Below are 26,631 nucleotides of genomic sequence, written 5' to 3' on the forward strand. Positions count from 1 at the left end.
GTCCTATTGGTGCCACGTACGTCATGGCTAATCGTGATTATATTTGAAAATAATGTATGTCAATTTACTAATTGATTCTTGGAAAATTATGAAATAGGTAAAATTTACCTTAAATATATGCTGATAGCAGCAGTGATGTGAATTTAAAAAATCACTAAAAATAGTAGGAATGGAATTAAATAGTGAATAAATTATGTAATTGAATCTTGATAAGTCTATTTTCATATGAAAGAAACGAAACGACCATATAAGCCGTATTTTATGAGATGTTTAAGTTTTCGTGAAACAGGGCCAGAGCATTTTCTGGATCCCCTGTTCCGATTTTATAAATTCACCATAAATTAACCAGAGATAATTATAAGTCATACCTTATATATACAGATTCCTTTTTGAGTCTAGTTTCATTAGAAACAAATGGCATAAGTATTGAAGCTCTGTACAGGGAGATATCTAAGTCGTAATGCATGAAGGCAGAGTAGTCGAACCACAAAACAAGGAGACTTTAACTAATAAAGCTGTACTAATTGGCGGACCAAAAATTCTAGAAAAATTTGTAGATGGACATATGAGTCTAGTTTCAGGAAACATTTACGAATTGGTTTTCGAGTTTTGGAACTTGAGATATGATTTTAAAGTAATCGTGATCCAGTTAGCCACTTTGTCCGAAATTTTAAAATAAACTGTGTAAGTAAATGAATTAAGTCTGTTAACACCTCGTGTTCGACTCCGGCAATGGTCTTGGGTACGGGGCGTTACAGATTAAATTGAATATAATGTGAAAGTTTAGTTTTAAAGTAATAGAAAATAAAAGGATCAAAATGGCAATTAAGCCATACCCATGAAATGAGGCGGTGAATGGAAGAAAAATCAAGATTTTTCTTGAATTATGTATATTATTAAATTATTAAATATAATTGTATATATATAAAAAAAGAAGAAAAACAAGTGTATAAATGTGACAGCCCTAAATTGACCCTAGTCGGAAAGTGGTTTCGGGACCACGAAACCGAGTCTTATAAATAATGAATTGTTATATTCTATGTTTATGATGTTAGTAAATGCATGTATGAAAGTTTCATGCATTAATTTGATCATTTCTATGTGAAATTATTAAAATGGACTTATATGAAACATTGTAGAAATGTGATAGGTTAATCTATAAGGACCTATTAAAGCATGTAGTGAAAATAATGGTTTTGCATGTCAAATACTCCTTTTCTTATGCATAGTGGCGGCCATGATGGAGCATATATTACAATATGTGGTAAATTTCCATGAAGTGGTCATTATTTTATGTAAAAGAAAGGAAATAATAAAAGAAATAGAAAAGAAAAAAAAGGGGTGATAGAAACAAAGCTTCATTCCTTTGTTTCTTCTTGACCGAAATGAAAAGTGGATGAAGGGGGAGTATTCGCCATCCTAGGGTGATAATGAGGTAAGTAGTCTAGACTAGTTCTTGAAATTTTAGTTGATCTTGGGTGAGATATCAAGCTATTTTTGTAGCCCATGTGGAAATTTTGATATTGGAATGAGTAAGGTTTTCGCTATGGTGATTGATAAGGGTGATAGTTGTTGTTTCATACTAAATCTAGATGAACAAGGGTAGTTGCTTACATCTTAATAATTATGAGTTCCTTTCTTGAATCTACTTTAAACCCATGAAGCATTCGGCCATGGTTGATAGTGAAGGGGGTTGATTTATTTCCTTTATGTTAAATGAATAAGTGTGGATGGGTGAAGCTTGAATTAGTTAAATGTTCAAATAGGTTGTTTGGATGCTAATGCCGTATATGAGGATGTTGAACTTGATTAAACAATATTCGGCTAGCATGATAAGTATGAAATGTTAAGTAGATGATATAATTGAAGGGTGAAGTGGCTAATAGGGACTTTTAATGAAATTATGCCAAGGCCGAATGTATCATGAAATAAATAAAAATGCTAAATTGTGCTTATATGTGTATTCGGCCAAGGAAGTGTGATATGAAGCTTTGGTAGGCTTGAAAGATGAATGACCGAAGGAGCTATAGGTCATGTATGGGTTAATTTTATGCATATGTGTGTGTGGCATTAGTAGTTAATGGCATTCGGCATTGTTTAACTAAAATTAGAAATGAATCTTAAAAGTTAAATAGGTTGCCCTAGTGGCCGAATGTGTTAAAAGCTAGTGTATGGACAAATGATACGAATGAATTGGTTTCTGAAATGTATATGGTTGCCGTATGTGTGTGTGTTTGATTGAGAAGTAAATTTGTTTGATTTAGCTCAAGAGCTTAAAGGGTCAAAGTTGGACAAGGGGAAAGAAAAAGTAATTGGATAGCCGTTGAAGACGTTCGACAACATCCGAGGTAAGTCATTAAGCATGTATTCGGTATTGATTTAAATGGTCATAATATCCATGCAAATTGTGTTTAATGAGATGGTGTGTATATAAAATGTGTGTGTATGGAATGATGACATTCTTGAATGTATAAAAGCAAGAACTTGCGTGAGAGCGTTTGGTCTCGGCACTAAGTGTGCGGGCAATAAATGGGCACGGTGACAAGATTGGCACTAAGTGTGCGAGCTTGGAAGGTATGGCACTAAGTGTGCGAACTTAAATTATATGGCACTAAGTGTGCAAACTTAAATTATATGGCACTATGTGTGCGAGCTTAAATCGCATGGCACTAAGTGTGCGAGATCGTTTATTAAGCACTACGTAATGCGAATTTAATATGTATGTTCTATCGATTGAATATTTATATGGAGGTGTGATTTTATCGAGTTGAGTTTGGACAGCGGAAAGAGTAAGCACATTGAGTTCATGGCTAATAGATGCTATGTTCATGCTCGGGGTTGAGTTGGTAAGTTTTAAATCTATGTGATGATTTCAATTGCATGATTGTTGCGGAAATAAAATGATGTATGGAAATTGCTTCAAATATCCTATTAAATGGTATATGAAATATAAATGTATGACTTGGTATGAGATTGATCCGAAGGTCTAAGGAACTATGGTATAGTTCGGTATGGTGGAACACTTGGCCTTGTTTCATTATTTCATTTTATGATAATTTTAGTAATGGATGGTCGTGGAATGCTTATGACTTACTGAGTTATAAACTCACTCGGTGTTTTCTTGTCACCCATTTTAGGTCCCTTGGATTCGTCTCGTTTCCGTGCTCGGAACCGTCGTTGAAGTCATCACACCGGCTGGAAATCTTTTGGTATTGTCTTCGTAGTTGAACTAGGAGAACGTTTGGCATGTATAGGCTATTTTGTTTTGTTGAATTTTGGGTTGTAAACTTTAAGCCATGTGAAAATGGCCTATGTGGTCGTTTGAGTGGGATGCTAGAACCTATAGCCACGGGTCTTAGAAACCTTAATTTTGATAAGGTGGCCATAGTTGTGCCATGTATGATGAATGATTAGTAAGGCCAAGGAAAGACTCATGAAATTGGCATAGTCTACTGCCGTAACTGTTGCGGACAGCAGCAGTGATATGAGATCGAAAAATCACCAAAAATAATAGAAGTGGAATTAATTGCTAAGAAAATTATGTACTCGAAGCTTGATGGGTCTATTTTCATATGGATGAAACGAAACGACCATATGAGCTGTATTTTGAGAGATATTCAAGATTTTGTGAGACAGGGCCAGAACAGTTTCTGGATCCTCTGTTTCGACTTTGAAAATTTACCATAAATTATCCAGAAACAATTAGAAGCCATACCTTATATGCATAGATTCCCCTTTGAGTCTAGTTTCATTAGAAACAAACGGCATGAGCATTAGAGCTCTGTACGAGATGATATCCAGGTCGTAATGCGCAAAGGTCAGTATAGTCGAACCCTGAAACAGGGGTGACTTTAACTAATAAACTGTACCAATTGGCCCAACCAAAAATTCTAGAAATAAATCCATGGATGGATATATGAGTCTAAATTCGGGGAAAATTTACGGATTTGGTTTTCGAGTTCTGGAACTCGAGATATGATTTTTAAGGTAGCAGTGACGCAGTTAACTAGCCTGCCTGGAACAGAAAAAGGAAAACAAAGAAAAAAATAATAATTTTCCATGAGAGGAATAAGTAAAGTAAGCCCGGTAACACCTCGTGGTCAAATCCGGTGACGGTCACGGGTTTGGGGTGTTACAATAAAAATGATTAGTACAAGTGTTAAATAAATATTTGTTATTAAATAGATTTTTATTATAGTTATTATTGTCATTATATATATATATATATATAAAAGAAACAAAAGAAAGAAACAAAAGAATAAAAAGAGGAAAGAAACAGAATAGCAGGGGACGAAACAGAGAAGGGAGAAAGGAAGAAAAGAAAAAGAGAAAAATAAGGTTTTAAAGGTTCCAAGTTAATTTGGTAAGTCAATTTAGCCCCTTTTCTTATGATTTTTGAGTTTTTGGAATCCTAGAGATAAATACTACTTGTTTTAAGTAGAAATTTTGAAAGTCATTAGATTTCTAAGTATGGTTCATGTTGAATAAAATGATGGAATTGGGGGTTTATTTGATAGAAATTTTGATTGGAATTGAATAAAGGATTGAATCGTAAACTAAGCTATAAGTTTTGAGTTTTAGGGATTAAATGGAAATAAATTCGAAATTATGAAAATATGCTGGAAATTTAATAGTTAAGTATGAGTTTGGACAAAATTTGAATAGAAATGAAGTATGAATTGAGATCGAAAAAGTAAGTGAATCTAGTTAAGATTAAATTGAAATTAAAGTAGAAATTGAATAAAAATTGTATTAATTAGATATAAATTAGTAGTGAATTAACGAATATGAATTGTTTTAATTCCCGTAGCTAATGTTGTCTCGAGAAATCTCGGCTAAGCAAGGAAAAAAATGGCAAAGACAAAGGGAGTTAGCTCGAGAAAATACGGTTTGTATTTCTATAATCCAAACCTAGTTATTAATTGTTATATTTTTTTATTCAATGCATTTAATAAATGTTGAAGTGAGAATTATTGTGTTTATAATGGAAATGGATTAATTTGGTATGTGATGAATTTATATTGATTGAATTAAATTGAATTATATATTATAAATATATATATATATATATATATATATATATGTGTGTGTGTGTGTGTGTGTGTGTGTGTGAATGAGATATTATGCAATTATGATAATTGAATTTTGGATAAATATTATGATAAATAATTAAGATGGGAATTATTTGTATTGTGTCTTTATAATTGAAATGAATTGATTTAGTGTGTGATAAATTTTATTGAATTGATTTATGAATATCTGTTTTATTGAATTTATATTGATTGAAATTATTTTGATTGAATTTATATTGATTGAATTATATAATATATATGATTTATGTAGAAATTTGAATATTGAATGAATGTTATATTGAAAAATATATTGATTGGAAATATGAGGAAATTGATATGAATATATGAGATTGTGATATTTGAATATTTGATATTGAAAAATGAATTGAATTATATTGAATTATGAATTAATGTGAATAATTGAAATATATTGTTGAATTGAATGAAATTGTATGAATTGTGAAAATGGGTAAATATATGTAATTATCTGAATGAGATATTGATGAAAGAATTATTAAATTGAGAAAGTGAATGAAATACCCTATTAACTAGTCGGGCTAAGTCGAATATAATTGGCATGCCATAGGATCTGAAAGTGTACGAGATTTGCCAGCTTTACCGATTAGGCACTTTATGTGTCGTATTTCAGGCACCTCGTGTGTCGTATCAGGCACCTCGTGTGTCGTTTTAGGCACTTTATGTGTCGTATACTGATCAGGTACTATGTACCGTTTTAGGCACAATGTGCCGTACTGGTGTGTTTGGGTTGGAATCCGTGTATCCGTCAAAGTCCGGGTTTGTTAATAGGGGTAAATAAGTGAAAAGATAAATCGAGTGAATTTGATTGATTGAACTATTGGAATGAAATGAGAAATTGAATTGAGAATTGAAATTGAGATATGAGATTGAAAACATGAACCAAAAGGTTCATGAAATGAGTGAAGTTCAAATGGATGATGATTGATGTTAGAATGAATTAAAATGGTATATTGTTAAGAAGTAAAGTGTGAATACAAGTGAATTGTGAATATATTTAAAGAATTTATACAGTAAGCAAATGAAAAGAATTGAGCAAATATGTTGTTGTGTTTGTTATATGGCTTGTATAGAATTTTTATGGCAAGTAAATGAAACTTATCTATAAAATAAATAAATGAATGGTTATATTTATCATTGTGATTTTAAGTTTAATTGTTATATTATCAAGTGTTCAGATTATAGAAATACCACTGAGTATACCATACTCAGCGTACGGTTTGTTTCCGTGCGCAGGTTTAGTAAAGATAGAACGTTGAATCAGCATCCCAGTCCGATCCCGAATTCATTAAGGTAAAGTGTGTTAATTATTGGTAATGGCATGTACCTAGGATGTCTTATGTGTATGTCATTTTGAAATTGTAAATGTAAGGATGAAATAAATAAATTTAGATTTGGCTATGGTATAAAATAAGATTTGACTAATTTGGTATGAATTCGAATTTTTGTGAGACATTGTCAGATTGATTTTGGAATTCCCTATTCTGAATTGGGAAAATCATTAAAAATTGTATAAAAATAATTACAGGCTATAATTTATATTCTTAGAATCTTTAATGAGTCTATTTTCAAGAGAAATAAACGGGAACATCATCCAAGTCCTGTGCTACGAGATAATTAAATTTTAGTAAAGAAAGGTTGAAACTGTCAAACAGCAGATCAGGGGTAACTTTGAGTAATAAACTGTACTAATTGGCTACACCAAAAATTCTGAAAATTTTATGGTAGAAAGGTATATGAGTCTAGTTTTAAGAAAAATTAACGGAACTTAATTTGGAGTTTTTTAGCTCTAGATATAAATATTTTAGTGACTGTTACTCAAGAAGATAGTTTTGACATGAACATAAGAAAGTAAATGAAATTGTGTGTAATTATTCTGTAAACTCCGGTAATGCTCCATAACTCTCTTCCGGGACGGTTTGGGGTTAGGGGGTGTTACACTGGATGTCTTTCCTGATGAGCTACCAAGGTTACCTCCTAGTCGCGGAGTTGAGTTTGGGATAGAGCTCTTACTGGTACAGCTCTGGTGTCTATCGCCCCTTATAGAATGGCACCGAAGGAGCTTGAGGAGCTTAAAGCATAGATTCAAGAGTTGTTGGATCGAGGGTTTATTCACCCTAGTGTGTCTCCGTGTGGAGCACCTATTTTATTTGTGAAAAAGAAGGATGAAACCATGCGTATGTGCATTAATTATCGGCAACTTAACAAATTGACTGTTAAGAATAAATACCCCCTATCGAGGATTGACAATTTATTCGACCAGTTTCGAGGAGCATCGGTTTTCTCCAAGATTGATCTCTGATCGGGGTACCATCAACTGAGGGTCAAGGAAACTGATGTTTACAAGACAACATTCAGGACTCGTTATGGTCATTACGAGTTTCTAGTAATGCCATTTGGACTGACAAATGTACCAGCGACTTTTATAGATCTGATGAACCGAGTGTTCCAACCCTATTTGGATCGGTTCGTAGTGGTGTTTATAGATGACATTCTGGTGTATTCGAGGACTGAGGAGGAACATGATGCACATCTCCGAGTTGTTTTGCAAATTTTGAGGGATAAACAATTATACGCTAAATTCAGTAAGTGTGAATTCTGGTTACGAAAGGTAACTTTTTTGGGTCATGTGGTGTCTGCTGAGGGGATTGGGGTTGATCCTCGAAAAATTGAAGCTATTCTAGATTGGAAGCAACCTAAGTCAGCATCTGAGATTCAAAGTTTTCAGGGTCTTGCAGGGTATTATAGACAGTTTGTTGAAGGGTTTTCATTTATTCTTTGCACCTCGACTAAGTTCTTTGCGTAAAGGGTACCGTTTGATCGGGTGATAAGCAGAAAATTTTTGAGAGACTCAAGAAAGTTTTGACTGAGACCCCTATCTTAATACAATCGGAATCTAGGAAGGAAATTCACTATCTTCAGTGATGTGTCACATGTTGGCTTGGGATGTGTGCTGATGCAAGAGGGTAAGGTGGTGGCATATGTGTCTCATCAGCTTAAGAGTATGAAGCGAATTACCCAACCCATGACTTGGAGTTGGCTGCAGTGGTCTTCGCACTGAAAATTTAGAGGCATTATTTATATGGTGAGAAGTGTATCATTTACACGGACCATAACAGCCTCAAGTATCTCCTCACTCAGAAGGAGCTGAATCTTAGGCACGCAGATGGATTGAACTGCTTAAGGATTATGACTATTCGATTGAAAACCATCCTGGTAAGGCTAATGTGGTAGCCGATCCACTAATTCGTAGGGCTGTGTAACACCCCGAACCCGAGACCATCGCCGGTGTCGGACACGAGGGGTTAACAAGCCAAGTCCACATATTTTGCCCACCAATTTGACATTTCCAGTCAGGCTGGAAAACTGCGTCACCGTCGCCTTAAAAATCATATCTCGAGTTTCAAAACTCGGAAACAGGTTTCGTAAATTTTATCTGAATTTAGACTCATATATCCATTCATGGACTTATTTCTAGAATTTTTGGTCGGGCCAATTGGTACAGTTTATTAGTTAAAGTCACCCATGTTATAGGGATCGACTGCTCTGACCTTCGCGCGTTACAACTTCAATATCTCTCTGTACAGGGCTTTAATACTGGTTCCGTTTGTTTCTAATGAAACTAGACTCAATATGGAATCTGTACATATAAGGCACGACTCCTAATTCTTTCTGGATAATTTATAGTAAATTTTTAAAGTTGCGACAGGGGACCCAGAAACCGTTCTGGCCCTGTCTCACAATAGCTTTAATATCTCTTAACAAGTAATTCCTATGACCGTTTCGTTTCTTCCATATGAAAATAGACTCATCAAGGTTCATTCACGTAGCTTATTCAATATTTAATACCATTCCTACAAATTTTGGTGATTTTTCCCATTCACGTCACTGCAGCTGGCAGCATCTGTTTTTAAGGTAGGTCTTACCTAGTTTGTAGTCTCCATGAACCAACTAGTCTTGCCATACATAGGTTCACATATGATCATTTTAACCATACCAATGGCTGATCATGTGACCAACATTCCCATTTCCAATCCATAATCACATCATGACACCATATATATATATATATACAAACCGCAAATAGTCTAAGTTCAGTACTTCACTTTTACGAGCCATTTTCTCATGGCCGTACACATATACATCACAACATATTTAAACCAGCAAGGGTAGTCCTATACATGCCATTTCAAAGTTCAACCAAAATTTATACCAAAATGGAGGCTTTGATAGTGTGGATGACTTCGACTTTAATGATCCCGAATCCGATTGCTATTGAGCACAATCTATAAAACAGAGAGCCAAAGCAGCGGGTAAGCATTTTTTATGCTTAGTAAGTCTCAAGGAATAAAATCAGCTTTAAATAAAGCAATACATTCACATGGCCAAATGCATCATTTCATTAATACACATTCACATAATCATTCTTACTTCAGACTTCATCATTATATACTTTCACAAGGTATCAACCAATTCAATAGCTGAAATTCGTTAGTCGATCGAGCGAATGTTGCTCAAACATGTCGACTTTCCAATGCACGTATAAACATACCTTATTCTTTGGGCTTTTCGAGCGTACCAATTGAATTCATTACAGCAACCAACACTCACCTCCAGCCCAAGCTTCTTGAATACAACCGGATATAACCACGTGCACGAATGCCTTGGTCTTAGCCCGATAGAACGACTTCGCACGAATGCCTTCGGTCTTAGCCGGATGTAGCCCGCTTAGCACAATTGCCTTCGGTCTTAACCGGATATAATTTCCAGCAATAACGTCTTCAGGACTTAGCCGGATATCATTCAATTGCTCATGCACACATACATCAATAATCATTAGACATTCATATTTCATTTTCGTTACTAAGGCTCAAACACAAATATAATCACTAGCATAATCGCCTTGGGACTTAGCCCGGTATCATTCAAATACTCATACACACATAAATCAATAATCAATACACATCCATATTTCATTTCACATAATTCAAGTAGGGTCACTTCTTGAGGACTTACCTCGGATGTTGTCGAACGGCTTTTACGGCTATTCGATCACTTTTTCCTTCCCCTTGTCCAATTGTGGCCCTCTAAGCTCTTGAGCTAATTCAAACAAATTTAATTTATTAATACCTCATTATGCTAGCTTATGGCCGAATATGACAAGGAGTTTAAATGGTCATATGGCCACCCTTTAGCTTGAGTACACAATGGTCATGCACATTTTATACTACATCAAGCAATTCAATACAATCCATTCAAGCATCAAGGAAAAGCTAAGGCCATCAATCGGCTACTTAAGGCCGAACATACATGTCCAATTTGAGGCCAATTATACACTTAACACCACACAAAAACAGCATGCATTTTACTAGTTAATGCTTTACATATTGTGGCTCCATACTTATAATACATCATCAAGCACTCATATGGCCGATTATACTTAGTCATACTTGCACCAAATCAACAATAAATTCCAAGATTTCCACATCATAGGTATTCTAGGCCGAATGTACTTGAAATTTCACAAACATTCTTCAACATTTTCTTCTTTAAACAAACATATTCATCACTTACTTCATAACCAAAACATCATGTGCAAACATATATACATATATGTGCATGGCCGAATTTCAAGGTGTCCATAGCCATCCAAAACACAAATTTTAACTAACATGCAAGAAGCATGAACCATGCTCATGAATGCATCATGGCCGAATACATCACAATCATGCCCTTTCAACTTCAATCATGGTTAAACAAAAGAAAACTCAAAGTCTTACTCAAGATGGCTACAAAGAAATTTTAAGAGTAGACAATCCATCATTGCATGCATCATCATCAAGCTTCACACTTAGCATGCAATGGCTTTATCACACTATCAACTTTGACCAAATACCACTTCCATGGCATAACAAGGATTTGAACCATGGCTAACATGAACATCAAGTTGGCAACTAAAACATGCATGAATCTCATGACACAACCTCATACATACCTTAATCTTGGTGCAAGTTTAGCCAAATCTCCTTCTAGATCTCTTCTAAACAAATAAAATGAAGCAAAAATCTCTTCTTCCCCTTAGTTTTGGCTCAAAGAAAGGATGAACAAATTTTTTCTTTCTTCCTTTACAACTCACGGCAATGGGGAGAAACCACACTCACACACACATTTTTTTTCATTCTTTTCTTACCCATGCTTATTTGTTTATTATTTCTCCCTAATGCCCAACAAAACATGTTTCATGACATGTTTAGCCCATATTCTTGGTCATGGCCGACCACCACCTATAAAAGGGGAATTTGACATGCAAGTCCATTGTTTTGCATGCATGCTTTAATTAGTCATCACACATTTCCTATCGTACTTTCAAAGTTCACTACTAAGTCCTTTCTAGTGAAATTCACCTTTATAACACTAAATCAATCATCAAAAAATGTCATACATGAGCATACACATATTATAGGCATCAAAATAAATTTTAAATTATTTTTATGCCTCGGTTTTGTGGTCCCGAAACCACATTCCGACTAGGGTCAATTTTGGGCTGTCACAACTCTCCCCCACTTAAGAAATTTTCGTCCCCGAAAATCTTACCGGTAAATAGGGTTGGGTATCGCTCTTTCATAGAGTTCTCGTTTTCCCAAGTAGCTTCTTCTATCCCGTGCTTGAGCCATAACACCTTCACTAGCGGAACCCGCTTGTTTCGCAACTCTTTCACTTCCCGTGATAGGATACGAATCGTTTCTTCCTCATAACTCATATTGGCTTGAATTTCAACTTCTGATGGACTAATCACGTGCGATGGATCAGATCTATAGCGTCGAAGCATCGAAACATGAAAGACATCGTGAACCTTTTCGAGTTCAGGGGGCAAAATCAAACGATATGCCACTGGACCGACTCGCTCGGATATCTCATATGGCCCAATGAACCTCGGGCTCAACTTGCCCTTACGGCCGAATCGAGTATCTTTTCCAAGGCGATACCTTGAGAAACACTTTATCACCCACGATACTCGATATCCTTACGCTTCAGATCCGCGTCACGACTTACGACGATCGGAGGCTATCTTCGACTTTCACGGATTACCTTCACTTTCTGTTCAGCATCTCTAATCAAATCCACCCCGAAAATCTTACCTTCACCGAGCTCAGTCCAAAACAATGGTGTACGGCATTTACGACCGTACAAAGCCTCGTAGGGTGCCATCTTAATACTTGATTGAAAGTCGTTGTTGTAAGCGAATTCAATCAACGGCAAATACCGCTCCCATGAACCACTAAACTCGAGGACGCAACATCTCAACATATCCTCAAGTATCTCGAATTATCCGCCGGATTGACCATCGGTTTGGGGTGAAAGGCGGTGTTGAAATGCAACTTGGTACCCAAAGCTTCTTCCAACTTTTTCCAAAATCGCGAGGTAAATCTCGGATCTCTATCGACACGATGGAAATAGGCACCCGTGCAATCTCACAACTGAAAGCGTACAATTCGGCTAATTTGTCCATTGAAAAATCCGTGCGTCACGGGGACAAAGTGAGCCGACTTAGTCAATCTATCTACCACGACCCAAACCGCATCCTTCTTACTCACGACAATGGCGGTCCGGATACAAAGTCCATTGTGACTCGATCCCATTTCCACTCGGTATCGTGATTGGTGAAGTAATCTCAAGGCACTTGATGTTCCGCTTTCACTTGTTGACATATTAAACATCTCAAACAAAGTCGGAGATGTCTCGTTTCATACCATGCCACCAAAACCGACGTTTCAAATCGTTGTACATCTTCGTACTCCCCGGGTGGATTGCCATTCGGCTACAATGGGCTTCATTCAGAATTATCGAAATGAGTTTCGAATTCTTTGGAACACACAGACAACTTTTGAACCTCAAACAATCGTCATCATCGATTTGAAACTCTGAGTCCTTGTTCGGAACACACTCAGCCCGTTTTGTAGCCAACTCGTCGTCGACTTTCTGAACTTCTCGAATTTGATGTGTCAATAATGGTTTGGTTTTCAATTCAGCCACTAACACACTGTCGGGTCGAACAGACAAGTGCACATTCATCGCTCGTAGAGTGAATAACGATTTATGACTCAAGGCATCCGCAACCATATTCGCCTTTCCGGGGTGATAGTCAATGACCAGCTCATAATCCTTTAACAGTTCGAGCCAACGTCTTTGTCGCAGATTTAAGTCTCTTTGGGTCATCAAATATTTGAGACTTTTGTGATCCGAGTACACATGGCACTTCTCACCAAATAAGTAATGTCACCAAATCTTTAAGGCGAATACGATGGCAGCTAATTCGAGATCATGGGTCGGATAATTTTTCTCGTGTGGCTTTAATTGCCTCGACGATAGGCCACAACTCGACCTTCTTGCATCAATACACAACCTAACCCAAGTAGGGAGGCGTCACTATAGATGACAAACTCTTTGCGGATTCGGGTTGCACTAGAATTGGGGCTTCATCAAATATGTTTTTAGTTGATCGAAACTTTTCGACATTTCTCCGTCCATTCGAACTTAACATCCTTTTGGAGTAGCTTCATCGGCGTGGCTATCGTTGAGAAACCTTTACAAATCGTCGGTAATAACCTAAGAAGCCCAAAAAGCTCGAACCTCAAGAATATTTCTGAGGCTTCCAATTAAGTATGGCTGAAATTTTATTCGGTTAACTCGAATACCCGATGCGAGATACCACATGACCCAAGAAGCTAACCTCTCTTAACCGAACTCACACTTGCTTGAACTTAGCATATAATTGCTTATCCCGTAAAATTTGCAGCACTAACCTCAGGTGTTCAGCATGTTCGGTCTCATTTCTTGAATAGACCAAGATGTCATCAATGAACACGACTACGAATCGATCCAAATATGGTCTGAAGATCCGATTCATTAAATCCATAAATACCGGAGGGGCATTAGTAAGCCCAAACGGCATCACTAGGAACTTATAGTGACCATATCTCGTTCTGAAGGCAGTCTTGGGTACGTCCGAATCTCGGATTCGCAATTGATAATAGCCCGATCTCAAATCTATTTTCGAGAACACCGAGGCTCCTTCGGTTGATCGAACAAGTCATCGATACGTGGTAACGGTATTTGTTCTTTATCGCCGCTTTATTAAGTCGACGATAGTCGATGCACGACCTCATGGTTCCATCCTTCTTTTCACAAACAACACCGGCGCACCCAAAGGCGAACAACTCGGGCGAGCAAAACCTCTATCCACCAATTCTTGCAACCGAGCTTTCAACTCCTTTAATTCCGTTGGTGCCATACGATCTGAGCTATCGAAATTGGAGTGGTGCGGTACCAATTCGATGCCAAATTCTATTTCCGAATGGTGGTAAACCCGGCAATTCTTGTGGAAAACATCCGGTATTCACAAACCACGCACACAGATTCGGGTTTCTTTTCGATTCCTTGTCATCGAGCACATACGCAAGGTACGCCGCACCCTTTTCTTACATATTTCGGGCCAACATTGCGATATTACGGTGGCAACCCCTTTAAGTCCGTAGACTCAACTCGAATTATCTCGTTATTCGCGCACCTCAAATCGATAGTCTTGCTTTTGCAATTTACAACCGCATCGTGCATGGTCAACCAATCCAAACCAAGAATAACATCGAATTCATCGAACGGCAAAAGCATCAAGTCCGCGGAAAACAAGAACCTCTGAACACTAGGGGACTTTTCTTGCACACTTTGTTGACAAGCACGTAATGACCCAAGGGTTTGACACCGAATTACAAACTCGAGAGACTCAATAGGCAAAGTCTTCTTTGGATGCTAAGGTTTCACATATATAAGAATGAGTAGAACCAGGGTCAATCAAAGCAATCACATTAGTATTGAAAAGAGTGAAAGTACCGTAATGACATCCGGAGAGGCAGATCCTCGCGCGCGCGTATGGCATAAGTCCTAGCAGAGCCCGAGCCTCGAATCGATGGTAGCATCTCTAGATCCTCTCGACCGCCACTAACATTGCCCACATTTCTAGGTGGCCTACCTCGGCGATGGTAGCACCGGGTTTCCACTTTGACTTACATTTTGTTCAAGCATCCTCGGGCAATCCTTCATAAAGTGGTCGGTCGATCCGCACTTATAGCAGGAGCGATCACGGAACCAACAGCTCCACGAATGCCATTTGCCACAATGCGACACTCGCCCTCTCTCGGCGATCATTTCCACCATCAGCGATCGAAGTGACTCGTGTGGTCACAGGGGTCGATCGCGTCCTCGTCTAGAAAAGCCCGTAGCGCCTCTAGACCGCTCACATCATCTCGAAATCTCTTCGATGCTTGTTGAAGAGACTTTCCGAGGACCTCTTCGAATTCTCCGGTTCCCACATCAGCTTTTTGTTTCTCCTTTCTAAGCTCTTGACTTTACAAGCTCGCTCAACAAGTACTACGAACTCTCGTATCTCGAGAATGCCAACGAACATCCTTATATCATCATTCAGCCCATCCTCGAGCGTTTACATAATAGCTTCGGACGAAATGCATTCTCGCGCGTCTGCTAAGCCTCACAAATTTTCGTTCGTAGTCGATGGCGACATAGAACCTTGCTTAAGATCAAGAAATTCCTTCGCTTTTGGTCGATGAATCTCGATCGATATACTTTTTGAACTCGGTTTGAAAGAATTCCCAAGTCACTTGCTCTCTATGCACCACGAGTCGAGTACTCCACCAATAGTAGGCGGACTCACGTAGCAAGGAGATGGTCACTTTAAGCACTCATCGGTGTACAAGATAGCTCATCGAGCACCGGATAGTGTTGTCCAACCAAAATTCAGCTCGCTCGGCATCATTATCATCCATAGCTTTAAATTCAGTGGCCCCATGTTTTCAATCCTATCGATTGGGGCTTACTTGACCTTATTTGGTCGATTCTCGGAGGTATTGTAGGTGCGGGGTTGCATTTGTCGGGAATGGAGGTTGTGGAACAGCCGTGTTAGTTCGAATGTATTGGTTAAACCATTCATTCATCACACTATAAAAGGCTTGCTTAGCGTCATCATTCGGATTGCTGGCCATAGGTTGAGAGTCCGCCGGTGCTGTCCCTTGCGCGGGAGCAGGCACCACACTCTCCACATCATCAGCTATCGCTCGGTTGGGATCGGGATCCATTACTATAAACAAACACAAAGTCAAATTGTCAAAAATCACCACACTATCGATTCATCATTTAATGGCATGTATAGCTAGACCCCAAACACATCACGGTAGTCCTAGAATCGACTAAACCTTGGCTCTGATACCAATAAAATTGTAACACCCCGAACCCGAGACCATCGCCGGTGTCGGACACGAGGGGTTAACAAGCCAAGTCCACATATTTTGCCCACCAATTTGACATTTCCAGTCAGGCTGGAAAACTGCATCACCGTCGCCTTAAAAATCATATCTCGAGTTTCAAAACTCGGAAACTGGTTTCGTAAATTTTATCTGAATTTAGACTCATATATCCATTCATGGACTTATTTCTAGAATTTTTGGTCGGGCCAATTGGTACAGTTTATTAGTTAAAGTCACCCATGTTACAGGGATCGACTGCTATGACCTTTGCGCGTTACAACTTGAATATCTCTATGTACAGGGCTTTAATAATGGTTCCGTTTGTTTCTAATGAAACTAGACTCAATATTGAATCTGTACATATAAGGCACGACTCCTAATTATTTCTGGATAATTTATAGTAAATTTTTAAAGTTGCGACAGGGGACCCAGAAACCGTTCTGGCCCTGTCTCACAATAGCTTTAATATCTCTTAACAAGTAACTCCTATGACCGTATAGTTTCTTCCATATGAAAATAGACTCATCAAGGTTCATTCACGTAGCTTATTCACTATTTAATACCATTCCTACAAATTTTGGTGATTTTTCCCATTCACGTCACTGCAGCTGGCAGCATCTGTTTTTAAGGTAGGTCTTACCTAGTTTGTAGTCTCCATGAACCAACTAGTCTTGCCATACATAGGTTCACATATGATCATTTTAACCATACCAATGGCTGATCATGTGACCAACATTCCCATTTCCAATCCATAATCACATCATGACACCATATATATATATATATATACAAACCGCAAATAGTCTAAGTTCGTACTTCACTTTTACGAGCCATTTTCGCATGGCCGTACACATATACATCACAACATATTTAAACCAGCAAGGGGTAGTCCTATACATGCCATTTCAAAGTTCAACCAAAAATTTATACCAAAATGGAGGCTTTGATAGTGTGGATGACTTCGACTTTAATGATCCCGAATCCGATTGCTATTGAGCACAATCTATAAAACAGAGAGCCAAAGCAACGGGGTAAGCATTTTTTATGCTTAGTAAGTCTCAAGGAATAAAATCAGCTTTAAATAAAGCAATACATTCACATGGCCAAATGCATCATTTCATTAATACACATTCACATAATCATTCTTACTTCAAACTTCATCATTATATACTTTCACAAGGTATCAACCAATTCAATAGCTGAAATTCGTTAGTCGATCGAGCAAATGTTGCTCAAACATGTCGACTTTCCAATGCACGTATAAACATACCTTATTCTTTGGGCTTTTCGAGCGTACCAATTGAATTCATTACAGCAACCAACACTCACCTCGAGCCCAAGCTTCTTCGGAATACAACCGGATATAACCACGTGCACGAATGCCTTCGGTCTTAGCCCGGATAGAACGACTTCATACGAATGCCTTCGGTCTTAGCCCGGATGTAGCCGCTAGCACAATTGCCTTCGGTCTTAACCGGATATAATTTCCAGCAATAACGTCTTCGGACTTAGCCGGATATCATTCAATTGCTCATGCACACATACATCAATAATCATTAGACATTCATATTTCATTTTCGTTACTAAGGCTCAAACACAAATATAATCACTAGCATAATCGCCTTCGGGACTTAGCCCGGTATCATTCAAATACTCATACACACATAAATCAATAATCAATACACATCCATATTTCATTTCACATAATTCAAGTAGGGTCACTTCTTGAGGACTTACCTCGGATGTTGTCGAACGGCTTTTACGGCTATTCGATCACTTTTTCCTTCCCCTTGTCCAATTGTGGCCCTCTAAGCTCTTGAGCTAATTCATACAAATTTAATTTATTAATACCTCATTATGCTAGCTTATGGCCGAATATGACAAGGAGTTTAAATGGTCATATGGCCACCCTTTAGCTTGAGTACACAATGGTCATGCTCATTTTATACTACATCAAGCAATTCAATACAATCCATTCAAGCATCAAGGAAAAGCTAAGGCCATCAATCGGCTACTTAAGGCCGAACATACATGTCCAATTTGAGGCCAATTATACACTTAACACCACACAAAAACAGCATGCATTTTACTAGTTAATGCTTTACATATTGTGGCTCCATACTTATAATACATCATCAAGCACTCATATGGCCGATTATACTTAGTCATACTTGCACCAAATCAACAATAAATTCCAAGATTTCCACATCATAGGTATTCTAGGCCGAATGTACTTGCAATTTCACAAACATTCTTCAACATTTTCTTCTTTAAACAAACATATTCATCACTTACTTCATAACCAAAACATCATGTGCAAACATATATATACATATATGTGCATGGTCAATTTCAAGGTGTCCATAGCCATCCAAAACACAAATTTTAACTAACATGCAAGAAGCATGAACCATGCTCATGAATGCATCATGGCCGAATACATCACAATCATGCCCTTTCAACTTCAATCATGGTTAAACAAAAGAAAACTCAAAGTCTTACTCAAGATGGCTACAAAGAAATTTCAAGAGTAGACAATCCATCATTGCATGCATCATCATCAAGCTTCACACTTAGCATGCAATGGCTTTATCACACTATCAACTTTGACCAAATACCACTTCTATGGCATAACAAGGATTTGAACCATGGCTAACATGAACATCAAGTTGGCAACTAAAACATGCATGAATCTCATGACACAACCTCATACATACCTTAATCTTGGTGCAAGTTTAGCCAAATCTCCTTCTAGATCTCTTCTAAACAAATAAAATGAAGCAAAAATCTCTTCTTCCCCCTTAGTTTTGGCTCAAAGAAAGGATGAACAAATTTTTTTCTTTCTTCCTTTACAACTCACGGCAATGGGGAGAAACCACACTCACACACATTTTTTTTCATTCTTTTCTTACCCATGCTTATTTGTTTATTATTTCTCCCTAATGCCCAACAAAACATGTTTCATGACATGTTTAGCCCATATTCTTGGTCATGGCCGCCACCACCTATAAAAGGGGAATTTGACATGCAAGTCCATTGTTTTGCATGCATGCTTTAATTAGTCATCACACATTTCCCTATCGTACTTTCAAAGTTCACTACTAAGTCCTTTCTAGTGAAATTCACCTTTATAACACTAAATCAATCATCAAAAAATGTCATACATGAGCATACACATATTATAGGCATCAAAATAAATTTTAAATTATTTTTATGCCTCGATTTTGTGGTCCCGAAACCACATTCCGACTAGGGTCAATTTTGGGCTGTCACAGGCTGTTACTAATTTGAGGGCGATGTTTGCTCGTCTCAGTTTATTCGAAGTTGGTAGTTTACTGTCTGAACTTCAAGTTAAACCGAGGTGGATTGAACAAATTAGAGGTAAGTAGTTGGAGGATGAGTCGTTGAGTTCTCGTTTTCGACAGATAGAGAATGGGGAAACTTCAGATTTTGGAATAAATAGTGAAGGGGTACTCTGTTTCCGTGGGAGAATCTGTGTACTGAAATATACTAATCTGAGACAGTCTATACTGCAAGAAGCGCATAGTAGCCCTTTCGCTATGCAGCCTGGTGGGAATAAGATGTACCGACACTTCAGGAATTTTATTAGTAGCCAGGTCTTAAGTAGTAAGTTACTGATTTCGTGAGTAAATGTCTAACTTGCCAGCATGTTAAGGCGGAGCATCAATTGCCTTCAAGGTTGCTTTAACCAGTTAAGATTTCGTTGTAGAAGTGGGAGAGAGTGACTATGGACTTTGTTAGTGGGCTGCCCTTAACACCTACTAAGAAGGATTCAGTCTGGGTCATTATTGATCGACTGACTAAATCTGCCCATTTCATACCTGTTCGTATTGATTACTCATTGCGGAAATTGGCTAAGTTGTATGTGTCTGAGATAGTGCGACTGCATGGGGTACTGAGTTCTATAATATCTGATAGGGATCGTCGCTTCATGTCTCATTTCTGGAAGAAGTTACATGAAGCATTGGGCACTAGGTTGGACTTCAGTACTGCGTTCCATCCCCAGATAGACGGTCAGTCAGAGAGGGTGATTCAGATACTAGAGGACATGTTAAGGAGTTGTGTGATTAACTTCCGGGGTAGTTGGGAGGATTACTTGCTGTTGGCAGAGTTTGCGTACAATAATAGCTACCAATCCAATATACAGATGGCACCTTACGAGGCATTATATGGTCGTTAAGTGTTGTACTCCTATGTGATGGACCGAGTTGAGCGAGCGGCGTGTTCTAGGTCCTAAATTGATTTCTGATACAGAAGTCAAAATTAGATTGATTCGGATCACCAAGGCAAGATCTCGACAAAGCGTAAGCCATACGCAAATCTAAAATGTAAGGAGATTGAGTATTCTATGAGGGTCTTGGTGTTTCTTAAGGTCTCACCATGGAAGAAGGTGTTGAGGTTTGTTGAGAATGGCAAGTTAAGCCCTAGGTTCGTTGAGCTTTATCGTATAGTGAAGTGTGTGGGACCGGTTGCCTACCAACTTGATTTACCTCTAGAGTTGGACTGGATTCATGATGTGTTCTACATCTCTATGTTGAGGAGATATCGTTTTGATCCTACGCACATCATCTCGACTGAGGAGATTGAGGTTAGGCCCGATTTGACCTTCGAGGAGGAACCGGTTCAAATTATAGACCGTGATGTAAAAGTTCTAAGGAGAAAGACTGTGCCACTAGTTAAGGTGCTATGGCGTAATCACTGTTCTGAGGAAGCCACGTGTGAACCCAATGAGGTGATGCGACAACAATACCTTCATCTATTTTGATCAGGTAAATTTTGAGGCTGAAATTTTCTTTTAGGGGGTAGAGTTGTAACGCCTCAAAAGTTCATGTATTTATTTTTATATGTTGTGATGCATAAGTACATGCTTGCTCCAGTGGTCAAGTGTCCTGAGGAGTGTTGGAGAAGTCCTGAGTTCAAGCCTTGGCATGTGTAAAATTTTGTTTTTTGAATTAACCCTGTCTCTGGACAGTAGGGTTCTTAAATAAATATGGTTAGGTTGTGTCATAAAAAGCTTGCTGGTTCAAGGGAGAGTGGTGGGTTACTCCTGCTGGAAGACTTGAGTTCGAATCCTTGCATACTCAAAAGGGATTAATATTTTGCTGTGTTGAACGGCTAAAGTTTGTGTTCCAATGAAAGTTTGAGTAGTGGGATGGTTGGAGAGATTTTAGAAGGAGATTTGGGAGGTGGATAGAGGAGTGTGCGGTTTGAATGAGTGTGGAGAGATTTGGGGAGTGAAATTAGGGGTGTAGTAGTGGTTGGCTGAATGGGGGATTCTCTAGTATGCAAATTCGGTCATAAGACCTCTTTTCTCTTTGTACAGAAAGTGTGTTCTATTTGCTCTCTTTTTCGGCAACTTTTACCCCCTTTTTGGTTTTCTTTGCTTCTTCTTGAATGTTGGTTTGTGTTGACCAATTTCGGCTCCATTCTTCTTCTCCTTCTCAAGTCCTCTTTCCTCTTCTTTTGTTTAGGCTGAATACCTCTTTTCTCTATAGCCGAACTTTACCTTGCTTCATTGATCTCTTTCTCCTTTCCCTCAACTTTTTACTTTGGCCGAATATTGGTAGGGTATCTCTGCCTTGTTTTTCTCTTCCTTTATTTTGATTCACCCTATTCTTTCTCTTCTTATATTTTTATCTTGGCGAATATCATCTGATTTCTTTGTTTTGTTTTTGATTGGTGAGTGTGGGGTGATCGGTTGGGTTAGGCACGACTCTCGCCTCTGCTAAAATGTTCTTGTGTCACCGAACTTTGTTGGGTAAGCCTCGCCCATTTCTTTTCCTTTCGGATGGTTTCACTTTGTTGACCCATCTTCTAACTTGGTCTCTTCTTGCTGATTATCTCCTTTGCCGTTCAGAACAATTATTATACGGGCTTCTGTGTGTGCTACTTCAATAGTCTGTACGTTGCTCGATTGTTGTGGTAAATATGGTTCGATGATGATGTTGATATGCTTTAAATGCGAGTCTAATGTTGGAAAACAATGCCTTTCGTGTAGGTAGGGGTCAACTTGATCGGTACTTCCCCTAGGAGCAAGAGGGGCGAATTTGGGGACTTTTGTTAAGCAAACCATAATCACTGGAATTTTGTTAGTTTTCTTTTAATCATGAGTTGTTAACTGAGTGATCGACCTATGGATTATTCTTCAAGTATAGGAGCGTTGGGAGTGTGGATGAATCTAAATTGCAAAAAGGTGTGTAATCACACTACTTCTATTGGGAAACGACAAAACACGGAAAACCAGAATCATCGATGCCACATTAGTGTACGCTCGCTCGTGTGGTCATCTAAATGCAAAAGCGTGAGCATGTGATTGTGGAGACCACCATGAGCGATTTCATGGGCTTAGGTCATTTTGGGCCACGTTTGGCTAAAATGGGCCGTGTGGGCTCCACGGGCTCGTGGGCCCCATACAGATAAAATTGCACGGATGTGTGGAGATTATTGGGGCCGGCTGTGTTGCTTAGACAGCCAAGGTCACTATTTAGGCTTAATGGGCTGCACGAATGTGTGGGTCCACGTGGGCCGTATTATAGGCTTGGGCCCATTTTCATTGTTTAATTGTTAAGGTTGCATGAGTCACACGAGACGACTGTGGACCTACTGTTGGGTCGGTAAGTACATCTAGACCCTAAATTATGTTATGACTGTTATACCCTTATGAGGTAAAAGACGAAAATACCCCTGTATGTTGTTTGACTATTGAGCATGCCATCTTTATTGTATGCACATTTATATTATATTGCATTGCATAGGGTGGGATATATGATATTGGAGGAAGTGTACTGAAAGGCTATAAGCTTATACTGGCAGCTCTACTGCAATAATATTAGTGCCGAAACTGGTACTATATTCTGGAGTATAAGGATGGGTGGGTCGATTTTATCCCCACATGAGTGTAGGGCCGGACGAAGTGGAATGTAGAGGATGGATGGGTAGGATCTTCATATGAATTTCTGATACTATACTGAAATGGACTAAGTCCAACACCGACATCAAGTATCGTATTGGGTTAAGGCCCACACCGATATTATGATCGATATGGGTTTAGGCCTGCACTGCTCAACACCGTATGTTTGATGTTTGATAAATATGGATTACACACTGAGTTTTCATAAACTCACTTTTCTGTTTATCTGCGCAAGTAATCCGTATGCGGGTCGGTGCTGGAGGGACTCGGAGACGGCCATACCACTGTTTATGCTTTCGTATTTAACTTTTTAGTAAAAGTAGTTTTCATAGGGTAAATTTTATGTAATAAGCCCACTTAAAGTTATTATTTTTAATTGGGGATTTATTTAATTTGGTTTATATCTGTTAGCAGTAGGATTCAGTTTTCTAAAAAGAAACGATTTTCAACTACCAGGTTTCGTATCTCATTTTAAAAGCTTCTGCAATGAACAATGTTTTTAAAGCGTATTAACAACTTAGTATGACACTTGCTTTGCTAAACAAACCTGTAAGTTAGGAAGGAACAAGATAGGATAGCTTTTAACCACAACGGGGTCTGATTACAAACAGATTCTTAAACAAGAATACGCATTCAAGACATAGTCCATTGTGACATCGCAGATTCACCCATAACGTCTAGGCCGGGTTTAGAGTGTTACATACACATAGCACCACCATAGTACTTGCTCGTAACGTCGTGGATAACGACCAATATCATTCATACTTACAAAGTTATCATTAGGCATAACATTCATAATAAGCAATAAAATAATTATCACATAATGTTAACACAACATAACATACCATATTGTCAGATTATTTACACATGTACTTACCTCGGTACAAAAATCATAGTAATCGAGCTTAATCGTCGTATACTTTAATCTTCCCTCGATCAAGACCCGGTTCACGTTTTTCTTGATCTAAAATGCCAAATTTAGCTTGTTTATTGGTCTCATTACGCAAATCAATCCATAATTCATGCTTTGGTAAAATTAACTTTTTAACCCTATCTTTCCATTTATTTACGATTTAGTCCCTAGGCTCGTAAAATGAAATGCATGCATTTTCTTGGTTACCCAAACCTAGATGAACCTTTACTATGCTCATATCAGCCCATATTTTCCTTTATTTCACATTTTTACTACTCAGTTTTACACTTTTACAAACAAGTCCCTTTTTAGGTGCTTTCACTAAAAATCACCTGGTAAAAGATGTTTATCATGTATCAAACATTCATATTCCTCCATTAATCAACAAAATACATGCATGTTACACATGGGTCAAATTTCATACATGAACCCTAGCTCAAAATATAGCTAGAAATGGGTAGATCATGCTTCAAAGACTTAAAAAATGCAAAGAACGTTAAAAACGGGGCTAAGGAGCACTTACAATCAAGCTTGGAAATGTTGAACAAAACCCTAGCTATGGCTATTAAGAATTTTGGCTACCACATGGAGAAGATGGACATATTTTTTCTTTGATTTTCTTTTTTTATTCTTTTAATTACCTAATAACCAAAATGCCCTTAAGGCCTTTGTTTCAAATTTTACCTATACATGTCCATTTTTGTCCAAAATTATAGAAATTGGTCAAATTGCTAATTAGGACCCTTTAATTCATAATATAAAACATTTTCATGCTTAAATCTTCTAGAATGCAAGTTTTGCATCTTATTCAATTTGGTCCCTAAAGTTCAATTAGACATTTTATTCATAGAATTTCTTCATGAAACTTTCACATAAGCATGCATTCATATCATAGACCTCATAAGAATCATATAATAATTATTTCTATCTCGAATTTGTGGTCTCAAAACCATTGTTCTGACTAGACCCTAATTCAGGATGTTACAACTCTCCCCCTTTAGGGATTTTCATACCCGAAATTCTTACCGATAAAAAGGTTTGGGTACTATTTCCTCATAGCCTCCTCGGGCTCCTATGTGGCCTCTTCAACCCCATGTATTTGCCATAAATATTTCACAAGAGCAACACTTTTTTTCTCAATTGCTTGACTTCCTGAGCCAATATCTTAACAGGTTCTTCACCATAAGTCATATCCAATTTGATTTCAACCTCTGTCGGTACAATCACATGTGAAGGATCCGGTCTATATCGGTGTAACATGGACACATGAAAGACATCGTTAATCTTTTCTAACTCAGTCAGCAAAGCCAATCGATAAGCATAGGCCCTATCCTTTCGGTAATCCCATACGGTCCTATAAAACAAAGACTTAACTTCCCCTTTCTACCGAATCTCAAAACCTTTTTCCATGGAGATACTTTCAAGAATACCTTATCACCGACTTGATACTCAATCTCTTTCCTTTTTAAATCCGCATACGACTTCTGCCCATCCAAGGCCACTTTCAAACAATCACGAATTACTTTCACCTTTTCTTCGATTTCCTTAACTAAATCGATTCCATGAATCTTATTCTCCTTAAGCTCAGTCCAATACAACGATGTACGACATTAAAGTCCATATAATGCCTCATAAGGCGCCATCTTCAAGCTCGACTGGTAACTATTATTGTAAGAAAATTTGACCAAAGGTAAGTACTTTTCACAACTACCTTGGAATTCAAGAACACAACATCTGAGCATATCTTCAAGTGTTTGAATTACTCTCTCTGATTGTCCATCAGTTTGTGGATGAAAAGTGGTACTAAAATTTAGCTTTTTACACAAAGCTTCTTGTAATTTCTTTTAAAACCACAAAGTGAACCTCGAATCTGTATCCGAAATAATCGATAAAGGTACTATAACACCCCAAACCCAGCCTGGACATTATGGCCGAATCTGGTGATGTCACATTGGGTGTTTTTTGTAAAGTGTCATATCGATGAAAACTCTTACTATATATTTAACCTCTTTGTGTGTTTCTGAGTTATGTCATTTGTAACACCCCTTACTCGTACCCGAGGCCAGATAAGGTACGAGGCGTTACCGGACAAACATACAAACATTAAACTAAAATACGGGCCATAAAATTTCATTCATATTTCAAAACGTTCATTCACTTACACATAGTCCCTTATTTGAGTCTATGAAGCCCAAAACATACTTTAGAAAGGGTTAGAGACTAAACCGAGAACTTACAAAAATCTTAAAAATTTCATGCTTTAAGGCTCCACACGCCCGTGTCCCAAAGTCATGTTCCATACACGGCTGAGACACATGGTCGTGTCTCTACCTATGTGGAATATACCTAGGCTATTTTCCAAGC

General features: G+C 38.0%; 1 long non-coding RNA gene across 1 annotated transcript; it reads left to right on the forward strand.

Annotated features, from left to right (window-relative positions):
- The first annotated feature begins 4,842 nt into the window (after positions 1-4,842).
- On the forward strand, positions 4,843-6,522 carry LOC128293724 (uncharacterized). Its single transcript, XR_008283907.1, has 2 exons — positions 4,843-4,888; positions 6,345-6,522. It is a non-coding gene; the product is annotated as an uncharacterized LOC128293724 (long non-coding RNA).
- Positions 6,523-26,631: the final 20,109 nt, after the last annotated feature.

Source organism: Gossypium arboreum, chromosome 6 (genome assembly GCF_025698485.1).
Source record: "Gossypium arboreum isolate Shixiya-1 chromosome 6, ASM2569848v2, whole genome shotgun sequence".
Lineage (NCBI taxonomy): Eukaryota > Viridiplantae > Streptophyta > Magnoliopsida > Malvales > Malvaceae > Gossypium > Gossypium arboreum.